The following is a 13385-nucleotide window of genomic DNA, read 5'->3' as shown; positions in this document are numbered from 1 at the left end:
GGCTTACAAAACTACTCCAACAATGAAAATGGTAGGGGTAAATTCATTAGGAATTCCATTTCTGTCCCCCAAAACAGAAATGTGCTGTTAGTTAGCCAGTTAGAAAAATGTAGCCTGTTGTTTTCCATTTAAAACCACGAAGCAGCTGAAGTCTCCTCTTCTTTCCTAGCAATCCCCTCAGTTCTTCTCATCCCCTTCCATCTCCAAATCATCCACATTAAAGAGTGCTAATTCAAAAAAGATGTGATTTTTGCTTTTAAGTCCCACGGCTCAACATCTCAATATCCTGTTCCGGGATAACCAAAACGCACGAGTGTGTTTGGATGAGTGAGTGTCATCAGTCTGAAACGAAGTTTCAACACATATTTCATAAAAACATATTGAAAAAGCAGTTGACCTCTAACTTGCATGTGATGTTTACAGTCCAGTCGGATTCAGTCGTCTCACATTTGCTCTCGTTGATTTTGTAATACGAACTCCAAGACTTGACCTTACGGCTACTTTGGTTTTAATGACGGCTTTCATTTCTGGTCGTAGTTGGTCTATAGCCAATACTGGCATTCCCAGCAGCTTGTACTTACACCTGGGATCCCCCGCTGACACAGGGATAGCCATTACAAATTGCCGTAATGCTAATCTCCTCTAGTAGATTAAGCATTGATCTGTGAAGCTGTAAAGCGGTGAGAGAGGTTCACAAAAGGTCAAGCACATACTAGGGAATGAAGGATGCTTCTGGTAACATGCGTTTTGAGTAAAAATATTTGTTTTTTTTCTACCAAACACATTTTTTTGTTCTTTTTTATTTTCAATTATTAGATGTGATGTTTTTTTGTCTGTTTTTCTTCTTTTTTTAAGTTAGTTTTTATGATAGTTAGGCTCAGTCAGTTCTCATCTGTTTATGTGTCACCTCTGCTCTTCAAAACAAAGCCACAGCGTGCTAATTCTAAAATACTGCATTTCTTTGGCAATGCTACTTCAAATGTGGTCATTTTGTTGTGCTTATTCACAGAAAATGCTGGTGCTGCGGTCACAACTGTGGTAGCCCACAATTGTTGAATCCTCACAAAATGGCTTCAGGTTTTCTGAAAACATGGTAATTATATTTCAAAAATGTGAACTTACATTAAATGCAGAAAACAAAATTCCATCCACACTTCCTCTGACATTAATCACTTTTGATGACATTCACCAATGATATACATCTTTCAAAAAACAACTTTGTGTCAGTAGGAGTTAGCTTTTAAGACTGTTTACTGATTCATTGCAGACATCTTTGGGTGATAACAACAATCATATTGTTTTAACCGTTACATCGTTAATAAAAATCTGCTGCAAGCTTAAGCATCACATTTAAATGTTATAATATATTATAAAAACTATTATAATTTCCAGTTGAAAGTTCATATGCCAAAGTTCACACCGCCATAACACCATGGGCTGACCAGGTGTTGGCTCTCAAGTTTCAAACTGAAAATGGAGAGAAACGTTTCTACGTGAAACAGATCTATGTGGGGAGCCAGCCAATCAGGACTGGAGCTCTGGTCAACATGGTGACATGTTACCTCTTAGCCAATAAGCTGAAGAGTCTCTAAATCGGAGCTCCTCCACCCTGACACTGGATAACCTCAAAGATGCCACATCAGGGGGAAAAAGTCATTTTTAACTGTCTGCTAAGTGTTTGCACACTGTAGTGAGCTAAACAGACTGTGACATTTTGTTTTAAAATATGGTGGACTATAGGTTACATGACTGATTAATTTTCAGAGTCATGTAATATATGACTCTGAAAATATGCTACATAGTTTCAGCTGAAGCATTTTTAGTCAAATCTTATTTTACAGTGAACGTCTTATACGGGCCGTTCTGGCTTAGTGGCCTGGCTTGGTTGGGAGAAATGTGAACTACATAGACGTTTAAGTCAAAAGGCGTGTGTTTGTGTGTGTGTTACCTCCTGGATTTGCCTTAATAGGATCAGAGCGAATCAGACTGAACTCAAAACTGGCCCCTGGACTTAATTTTGTGTGTCTAGGTCAACGAGAGGAACTCACACATACACACAAAGGCTTGATAATCTAAACAAGGGTATAGTCAGATTATGACAGATCATGTTTCTTATGTTTTTATACTGGTGTGTGTATGTGTGTCACGGTGGGTGTGCAGGCGTATGTGTGTGGGTGTGTGTGTGTGTGTGTGTAGCTGACAAAAATACAGGCAGCATAAGCCTCTTTAACATCATAACTCAGTTACAGTAAATCTTCTTAGTCACCCATCACTCTACCCTACAGAAACCATCCCTCAATTTCTACCACTTCATCGTCTCATCATTGTCTTCCACGCTTTTCCCATCACACTTTGCAACTCTTCAACTGTGCGTTTTTTTTCAAGATCGAAATAAAAAAGCACATGCTGGAATATCACGGGATTCATTTTAATTATCGGAATCTCACTGGCCGCAGATTATGCTCTGGATGAGAGGATTCTGGTTTTAACTTAGCATGAGCCCACTGAAGGGGATTAGCTGATATTAAAGGAAAGACATGCTGCTTTAAATTGGCATTTTAGCAGAGAAGAGGATAGTTTGTTTTTTTCTGGCCTTTTCTCTGGGGAGACATTTACTTGTTCATGTAATGGGTGGCGCCTAAATTTAGAATTTTATTTGCAAGCAAATAAAAATTAAGATCGAGTGGCCCATCATCATATTCTTATAGCATTAAAATTTAGATCATAAAGGTAATTGTTTTACAGTACTAAAACTGTATTAAATAAACACAAAACTGCTCAAATGTTACATGTTGAATATAGCCAAAATAACAAAAAAATACACAGATAAATAAGTAAGATAAATAAATTTAAAAATGCTTAATTTTTAAAATTATTTTGGCTGTATTTACACACAGTCGCCGTTCCATGGCTGAAGAGAGAAATGATGCCACTTACAAGGCATCATTGGCTCATCACGAGGCCATGTACACACAGCAGATCTTGATGCACAATTCTGAATTTTTACAGAAATCCAAATGTTTTTTTGTTTTTTTTAAGAAGTTGTTCATGCTACTAATTAAAAGCAGCCTCAATCGGATTTCTTTGTGAATGAACCCCAAAGTGACCCACATAAAGAAGCACAGAAGCCACAGAGCAGCTGTTTACGGACATAATAATGGACGCCCCCATCTATGGATCGATTTGAAGATGTTCAGCAATGAGAGCCAACAGTATAGTCACAAAATGATGAAGGAAGCTAATAAAAAGAAACCACAACTAAGAGCAACAGCCTTTTGTGGAGCATTAATTTCTGTAGATGTCTGTTTGGGTATGAAGTCAGACAAGGAGTGGTCTGGTTGTGATGTGATGTGCGTCAGTCTGGCACAGACTTCTTTAATAAGTTCAGAAATTTATAATCACAATTTTCAGCCCACTGTTTACATCCAGATTTATCACGCCTGGCTTCTACTGGTGCAGAATTATGAGACTGCAGATGCTTTGAAAACGTCTGCAGTCTTTAATATGTATCTGCAGATACATGTCTGATTTTATACCATCTATAGAAGTGGCACAAATCGGATTTTTTCGGAGGTGAAAAAACTGGAATTGGGCTGATAGGTTGCATTTGAGGAGAAAAGTGGATTTGGGTTGCATTCAGCTGCGTGAAAATAACCAAAGTTGCAGGAGAAGCAACTCTTCAGGACTGGACTTGGGCACCACTGACTTACTGGCTTGAAATTATGCTCTAGATGAGCAAGAGTGAAGGGTGATGCTTGTTGAGTTACCACATCATTACTGTGTGTATCTCATGCCTGGAAAAGCTTCCAAACAGTCATTCTTCTGACCAAGGTGACGTCTAGGAGCTTTTTTTCTTCTGACTGGCAGTGTGCAGCTAATCTCTGCTCCATACGAAACCCTGAGTAACTTTCTGTGGGTTCTCATTAAAAAGAGCTTAAGAAGGATTTAACAGAACATTTTAGCATTTTTGAAACTAACTTTTTTAAAACCTCAGCCTATTAATATCAGCAACTGTCCTATGCCTGCTCTTATGTAACCTGCTGGGATTTCCAGTTTTGCTCAAGGACACATAAACAGAGGTCATGAGGTCTAAAACCGTATTTTGTGCTCCACTTAACCTGACTTTGACGCAGACATCTTCAACCTAAACATGTTTGACATCACTTCTTCTAAACCGGAGTGGCCCGTTTTACTAAATATGCAGATCAAGTAAGGATGTGCGTTTTTTTTTTTTTGCTGTGCATATGTGTGTGTTTGTGTGTGTGAGTTAGAGCTCAAACATGTCTTCTATCTTTATCTGCTCTCTCGGTGTGTGTAAGAGCTCAGTTGTGGTTTAACAGTATTAGTGCTTGCTTAAAGGGTCGTAGGAGTTTCAGTGTCTAAGCCTGTCTCCTGGATTAGCTCAACAGTCAAGGAGAGCGTGCACGTGGTGGTCGGACCACACACACACACACCCGCACACACACACAACACGCATATTTGCATTTATTCACACATAGAGATCATTGTCATACAAACAATGTGCAAATTATTGAAACAGGAACATTTTTAACGACATACTAATCCATAGAAAGATGCGTCTCGACACACCTTGGTTCACACACACATTCAGCTCTATGGTACACATATACACAGATTACTATTTGCATTCTTATGACCATAACAAGCCTTTGATTATCACTCGTGGTGGGTGCTTTCCCCACGCCTGTTTGCATGGCTGTTAAGCAAACTGGGTGTTGGTGCATCCAGAGATGGATCTTTGTTCCCCTTTATTCTGTTTTTTAAACAATAGGTCCTAGAAAAGCTCACACAGAGCGATTGGTGGCTGTTAGCGCTTCTCCAATAAAATAAAACACACACGCTATGACCATGAATGCTCTCCTGTCACCTCCTTCCTGACACACACCCTCAAGTGTAGCCTGGCAAGCAAAATAAACAAATTCTGTGGGCAACAGACGCAGAGGTCATGAATAAAACATAATGCACAAGTGCATGAACAGGCCAGTGCAGGCGCTCGGCAACAAAGAGAATGCATTTAAACTGCTGATATTGTCTGCAAAGTCAGAGACTCCAGAAGTAGATCGCCTTCATCTCTCTTGCGGCGCTCGACATAAAAGGAGTTTTTGTAGAGTCTACAATTCTGCTCTCTGTTTTATCCATGTTAAAGTGAGGAGTGAAAAAAAACTGAGGCAGAGGAGTTCAAAGAGAATAGACAGATCAAAACACATGAATCAAAAAGACTGATCGAAAAACACCCCGCTGGTGTAAAGTTTGACTATCTTCTTTAGACTCTGAACATTTGTAGCTGCTGTAAAATCATATGGAATATCATTAAGTGAACATAGATGTGCAAAACCCTTCAAAGCAGCTATGGAGTACTTCCAAGACATAAAATAGAGCTTTGTATCATCTTGTACACAGGAGAGCAACAGGTGAAGGCTTTTACCATGAGCATATGAAACAATAATTGATGTGCAGATTTCACTTATGGGATTCTGTGCGATTATCCAACCTGTAAGGTCTTTGATTTGCCAGCTTTATAGCTGTATGTCATGTTATTTTCCTATTTACTTGAAATCAGATATTTAGACACACTGTGTAAAAAGACATATAACATGTTTGTCTTATTTTCTGACATTAAATCAGGTTTAGTTCAGTTGGGATTAGCAAAATCATTTTTTATCGTTTTCACTTTCTTCAAATTGAGAAGTTCACACATATTTCCTGAATATTTATTATTTATCAACCAGCTTCGACCGGCATCTTCACAAGGTCTTTTGCTTTTGTTCTGGGGTTGATTAACATAAACTTCTCTCTCTCTCTCTCTCTCTCTCAGATTTTTCTGGCATTTACCAAATTGAGATAATCATAACTGTCCTAAAAACATTTTCATTCAAGCATCAAAAATCTCAGGGATGGAAAAAACTGCTGTGAACTCAAACAGGTGTTTGACAAAAGGGCACACCTTTCTTCCTCCTCCCCTGACAGGCCACTGTGGTTCACTAAATGTGTCAAATGTCATAATGCCTTTCAGTTAGAAAACCCTGCAGGTTTTTTCTTTATCTTGGCAGGAGCGTGTGCTCAGCATACGAGCATTATTAAATCATCAACATAAATTGGGAACATTCCATTCAGTATTAGTTAGTTGTCATGGCCCACATAATTACAAGCTTCTTGTTTCAATAAGCCTCCCTCTTCTTTCAGCAATATTTTAAGTGATTTGTCAAGAAATGTTAACAGCTGTGACCTGTGGTAGTTGTTATGTGCGACATGATTTCTTGCTTTAACGATCCGTGCTAAAGTGATTATTTATGTTTTATCCATCGTGATGTAAACCATAAGCCGCACTTTTGTCCGCATAGGCCTCTACGAAACTCTTTGAACTTGTGAGCATGCTGATCTGGACTACGTACAATTTTGCGAAACCGTCTGATGTAGATCACTGCTCCGGCTGCTGCTACACAGGTCAGGTCAAAGAAACCTCAGAAACATTTCAAAGAAACATCCACACAGTTGTCAACCCTTTGTTTTCCCCTGACTCTATCTACTTCTGTAAAGTTTGTTATTTTTGTGATCAGAGACACAGACGGACGTCCTGGTGGCTTGAAGCCAAGGTACACATCGCACACTGAGTTTGAACCGGCTCATTGCTTTTGTTGTAACGTTTGGGTCTCCCCCTGTTGTTCATATCTAATTTCACTAATAAATTACAACCAAAAAAAAAAAAAAGCCATAGCAGAGGATTAAAGATCCTGATAGATGCTGTAGCAATATACTGGGAAATAAAGCCAGATAAAACAGGAGAAACTAGTCTGCCTGATAGACTGAAGCCCATCTGGGTTTGATCTGCTCACGCAGAAACACAGCTTCGGTCCTCTTTCTGCCTGTGATTCGACTCTTCTCACAGCTGGACTGAATCATATTGGAGGTTTTGCGGCTGTGTTGGTTTGCTGCGTGTCTGTGTGCACGCATTACTGTCTCAATCTGCATATCTCTTTATATGTTTGCAGGTCTTATGTGTGCGTATGTGCCACTTCCACATTGCCTCCCACACACACACAAGCACATGCACGCATCTGCACACTCTGCTTCAGATGTTTTCCATTTAGGTTTTTAATCCCCCCCCCCTTTTCCCCCTTTTCCTTTAGTCTGTTTAAACAGCCGGCAAGAGGCCTGTAAAAGTCCCGATCTGTTTACACGATAGGCTGCCTGGTGCTGGGCTGTTTAACTCAGAGTCGTAAATTATACAGGATCTCAGCACACTGGGGGTGAACACCACACCGCAGGTTCATATTGCCAAAAACCTGTTTCACATCGCTTCAATCTGGGACACCCTTGAGCTACAGAGGGAGGATTCGCAGCAACTGGAAATGAAGTCCTAAAAGTCAAAGTTATATCGTCAAATTCAATCATTTTTTTCTGTATTATGTGCAGAAAATAGGCACAATCTGATGAAATTTCAAATTATTCAGTTGCTCACGTTTCAAAGTGTTATTAAACTTCTGAGTTTCAGAAAGTATTGAACAGAGGTTTAATGAAATCTTAAACCTCTTACACCGCATGAACCAAGCCTATTTCTTGGTTCATGCTCAGACTGTCATCAGCGATTCATTTCTTCACCAGTCAAATTTGGCTTTATAACAGGTGATAAAGTGATACCTCGGGTGCATTTTGAGACCTTGGCAACAATTGAATGAATTTGGCCCATCAGCACATCTGATGCAGCAAAACATCTTTTATTTTACAGTTTTATGATGCGGTTTTCTATGGCTAACCAAGACCAAAAATATCCAGCAACCCTTTTTTTCAAAAGCAGACAAATTATTAAACTTACAGCAAAGGTTTTTGAAAACAGATAAAACCTTAAACAGTTCTTGATGCAGATCCACAATAAATTTTTTTAGACCAAAATAGAAAACAGTGGACCCAAAAAATAAGATACAGAATGTGCTTCTTTAAACAAGTGCAGAAACCTTTTTATGTACTTTCCAGATCTACAATGATTTACAAAACATTTTCTACAAAAGCCAGGGTACTTTTCACTTTTTCATTAAAAAAAAACATTCAACATTTTACTTGCTTTATTTTTGAGCGAGTAAAAAAAGAATAAAAATCACAGCATTTTTATTAATGAGTTCTTTCTGGGTCATGAGCACTTTCACCTTGGACACCACAGCTGTAACAGCTTGCAGCCACATATTCCAGTGATAAAGCAGTCTGCAGATAAAACCTGTACATCGGGCAATAAAAACATAAAAGAACAGCAGGGATTTAAATACGACAGAAAAGTTTTTGAAGGTGTGATCAGATTCTTTAGTTGCACAAAATACAAGTTTCCACATGTTGGGGGAATTTATAGCTTTGTTAAATTTCACTTGTTAGGAGCTGAACTGATCTTGAATAAGAGGGACAGGGAGAAGAGATGGATGTATGGCTGTATGTATGGATGTATGTATGTATGTATGTATGTATGGATGGATGGATGGATGGATGGATGGATGGATGGATGTATGGATGTATGGATGTATGTATGTATGTATGTATGTATGTATGTATGTATGTATGTATGTATGGATGTATGTATGTATGTATGTATGTATGTATGTATGTATGTATGTATGTATGTATGTATGTATGTATGTATGTATGTATGTATGTATGTATGTATGTATGTATGTATGTATGTATGTATGTATGTATGTATGTATGTATGTATGTATGTATGTATGGATGGATGGATGGATGGATGGATGGATTTAAAACTAAAAGTGCTTTGGAAATAATTTTGGTTTCATTGCTACAATTATGCTCTTTGTGCTTAGGCCTGTTAATACAAACAATGGGTCAATTAATCACATGATAACTTAAAAGAAACTGAACAATCTTAATTTGCTTAATTTATCGTTTTTCCTCTTTTTTCTTTCCTCTCTCTTTTTACCAGAAACTGAGTGATAAAGGTCTTCAGTCTGGTGCTCTGGTCTCAACTATCCTTTTTTTTGAAAGATAATTTTGTTTACACAGACTTCAAAATTCACTTTATGTGTTGTTTCTTTTGTTTTCTTTACTTGGCATTTTCATATTACTTGAAAAATGGTCTCAAAACAACAATATTATTGTTTATCGCAATAAGTTCTGGGACAATTTATCGTCCAGCAAAATGTATTATTGTGACAGGCCTATTGCTGATATTTCATTGCCAATATATCACACATAATCCTAGTAAAATACATTAAAGCTTCTAGATGCAACATGCCAAAATGGAAAAAATCAATTTCAATATTAAATTGGTGTCTTTTACCCTGCATATAATGCATACTAAATTAATAGAAACTAGTAGAAATACCCTTCAGTTTGAATAATATGAACACCTGTGGTTTTGAGTTTTCTCATCACTCATGTGAAAACTACACATTGCACAAGTTGCTACATCACATGCCATGTGTGCACATCCACATCTTCAGTTAAAAAGTAAATACAATGTGTTTCACAGTGGATATCTGAGCATACAAAAAGGACTAAACAAATAATTTATGAGCTTATTCCAGTAAAGGTTTCCAGTAAAATTTGATAAAGAGAGCAAACAAAGTAAGGTAACTTCTGTTTGCGTCATGCATCTTCTTTGGTTCCAGTTGATATTGGCACCACATATGACAAACATACCTTGTGTGGTTTTCATCTTTATATTGATCTGAACAAATACTGAAATGGGACCTGATCTCCCTTTTCTTCCGTCTTCTATTTTCTAAGAAACCTTTTGGTCCTTCTTCCAGATTTAAAGGTGGTCATCCTCCCAAGCATGCAAAAGTTATTCTTTTCTCTCTCATGTAAAATACAGAGAGAGTGGTACTGAAGCCGGGTCAGTGGTATTCAAAGGACATCCTTGGCTCTCCATTAAAAACAGAACATTCAAAAAACAACAAAAGAGCTCCAGGGGACAAGTTTGCCAAAAACCCTCACGCAAATCATCGGCTGTTGACACACACACCACCTCCTGATCATGAATGCACTCTTTAACACCATCCTCCTGACACACATAGGCACCACCACCACACACACACACACGGATACAAAACAAACTAAGCAAATGTGCATACACACACATTCAAATAGCCCACAACCCAACAAAATGCACATTTGCATATAGGATCAAACACACACATACATAGCAGCCGAAAAGCTCTTCTTGTGTTAAGTAGAACGAGAGTGGGATCACTCTATTTGCCGTCCCACACAAAGCTGCTTGTTCAGCCATTATCTGGAAGAGCCTCTTCTCTCCTCTACAGACAAGATGACCAGGTCACAGCTAAAACAGCCTCTTCTCTCCCCTGGCCTCCCCCTCGTCTCCCCCTCTCCCTCTATAAACAAAGCACAGCCATTTGTTTTAGCCTCTAAAATCAGAAAGAAATTGGACATTTGCAAACCAAATGAGGCTCGTATGGCAGGTTCTTGTACCCCCATCCATAGCAGAGGCTAATTGTGTGACTGGCCACTCTAAACAAATGACTGGGAGAGGGGGGTGAGGCGGAGTGGGGGATGAATAAGGGGATGGACATTTGTTAAGGAAATCAGGAGGCCAGTGAGCTCATGTGGCCTGCCTCACCGTCTGATTACTGGAGCGAAACACAGAAAGTATGGCTAAGTGTATTCAGCAAGTTTGAAAAGGCAGAAAACTTTGAGGATTTAAAAACATGCCTGGCGCAAAGTGTAAGATCACTAACTTTGAAATCTCAACTCCTGAAGGACACAAATGTAGCCGTAGAATGTTCCGCGCTGATACTATTCATTATTTCATTCACCTTGATAAAAACTAGTTCCTCCTGCAGAACGGCAGACAAAAAGCAAGATGCTTCCACCACCATGTTTTGTTTGTCTTTAGGAAATGTGGCCAAATGTTCAGTTTAGGTTAATCAGACTGAAACTTGTTTTTCTAGTTTTGGAGGGATTTTTAGTCAATCCTGAAAATGTCTCTGTCTTTGAATCTTATCGATTGAGCTGTTTTTTTGAATACAAGATGCTGCTGTCACGTCAAAAACACAACCATTAGTAACCTGAAGTCTATGCAGCTACACCTTTGTGATTGTCAGGTTGTTGGCAGCCTCCATCATTTGTTTCAGTCTTGTTTTTTATGAGTTATGGGGAAGTGTTAACTTTTAGCAATGTTACTGACTCTCAATATCATCTCCTGCCGTTGATGACGCTGTTTGCTGTGCCATGATGGAACATATGTGGTGTCTCCTCCTGACTGGTACCTTTCTGCAATTAAATCATTTTGATCCTTTGCAAGCTTTAAGCAAAACTATACAATAAACAATATCAAGGAATTCCCAATAAAACATCTTACCTTTATCAAACTGTTAATCAGACTCTCTATAAATGATGACCTAAGAGGAATGCTGTAAATTAGTTTTTTATAGCTTATTTTACAGTTCAATGCTGCATGCACATGTCACATTAAAGGTGCAAAAAGTTCAACAAGTCTTTCTAAAAACCGTAGATATGTAGAGATTTTACATCCACCTAATAGTAAAAACTATACAAGACTGCAGTGAGTAGTCTGTCTCACTGACAGTGAAAAGAAATATTCTGTAAACATAATAAAGTGCTCAAAGTTCATGTTGCGGAGCATCTAAAATTCAAAGTTCATTCCACAGTGGAGCTACGACGTCACCTATCAGTGTTATAAATGCAGGTATTTATCTGTGATAAAACGGGATCAGCTCACACATGTACACGCAAATCAATGCATAGTTTCACATTAAACCCCTCCACACACCAAAGCAACCCACTCAAAAGCACCTGCAAGTTCATGCACGACTGTGAGGTCTGGAAAAAAGCTATCGGTTGGTCACAGTCAGGAGTCTCTCATATGGACTGGATCAGCCGTTGCAGGTGTCAGAGGTTACAGGGTCAGGGGTTGAGCTCCTTAAGCCAATCAGAGGTCAGTATGTGGCTCAGGGGGGGTTTCCTTGTGAAGTGAGGGGTGCTTAGATGGGATAAGTGGAGCAGAGAAAACTCTGGGCCTGCAGGATCCAGTTCCAGCCAGATACTTCCCAGTCACTTTATCACGTCTGTTGTTCGTCAGACACGTATTTATGAAACCAGTTGGATTTGCCAGATCACCTACGATGAAAAGAAATTTGAATGCAGCTGCGATCGCCTCGTGTTTGATTGAATCTCAGATGAAATAAATTTGGACAACTGTGAATCCATCTTTTAAATTTAAAGGAAGATGTTAAGGGCTCTCTGTGCTCCAGCCCATCGATAATACATCTGCTTTGCATTTGTTTGACATGAGAGAAAAGAAAATTATACCAGAAGTTAAAATAAGAACAAGCATAGGATCAGATAGTATTGAGATGAAAAAAAAAAAAAAAAACATGAAAAAAATTTATGGTTTCTTTCACAACTTATATAATTACTTATCCTGGTTAGTATTTTCATCTTTTTCACTTTAAAAATAACAAATGGATAAAACTTTATAGAAAAATCCACATTTTTCCCCCATCCATTTTATCTTACCTTTTCTGTGAGCAGCTCTGACATTTTGGTTATATTCCGTTTATGTGTGTCTATGCAGCTTGTCTGAGCCTTTGTTTGTGTTCTGGGGATGATATTTGCATTTAGACCAAGATGTATTTAAGAGATAATGAGGTCAACTTCTCAATGAACTCAGTCTTTTCGTTTATTTTTGTCGATAAAAAGCTGATGCAAAGTGATCCGTTTCTACAACTTACTGCAGCATACAACAACTTGCATAAACTTGCGACAGATGAGCAGCATAATTTGATTTTTTTCTTTATTCAACAGAAGAGTCCATGGAATCTGAGTGATAATTGACTGTAAATTGAGTTAAAACCTCATGTAGACAAGGTAGGAAATAATCCAAAAAGATATGCAGCTCCCTTAACATGACATAGGAAAGAATTGCCTTTGTTATCCTCTTATAGTTCTTTTTTCTTTATCTATTCTGTCTTACTTGGATAAGAAATTCACCTGAATAAATACAAAATACAGTTTTCAAATGAGGGGTGCAAAATTTATGGCAATGGCTTTATAGCTGTTGTTTTGGCTGTACATTTTCTCACAGGGCCAGATTGCTTTGGTTTGCAGTTCTTTTTCTTCTACAAATGAAGTAACATTTTGATTGTTGCATAACTAAACCAGTTAACAGAAAGAAAAGCAACTGGGCTTATAAATGGCGGAGACTACTATCCCACTATTGAAATATTTACCAAACTGCATACATTTAAATTTGAAGCCAATACTGCACTGATAATTTACAAGGCACACAATAATCTCCCCTTGGAATGAACCTTTTACTAAAAAAATATGTGGACTAGACTTGATAAGGCCAATCTTAATTTCAAAGAAATTTTTAGTATTAC

This window comes from Xiphophorus maculatus, chromosome 12 (assembly GCF_002775205.1).
Source record: "Xiphophorus maculatus strain JP 163 A chromosome 12, X_maculatus-5.0-male, whole genome shotgun sequence".
NCBI classification, from domain to species: domain Eukaryota; kingdom Metazoa; phylum Chordata; class Actinopteri; order Cyprinodontiformes; family Poeciliidae; genus Xiphophorus; species Xiphophorus maculatus.
The sequence above is the reverse complement of the archived record's forward strand: the minus strand, read 5'-3'. Positions refer to the sequence as shown.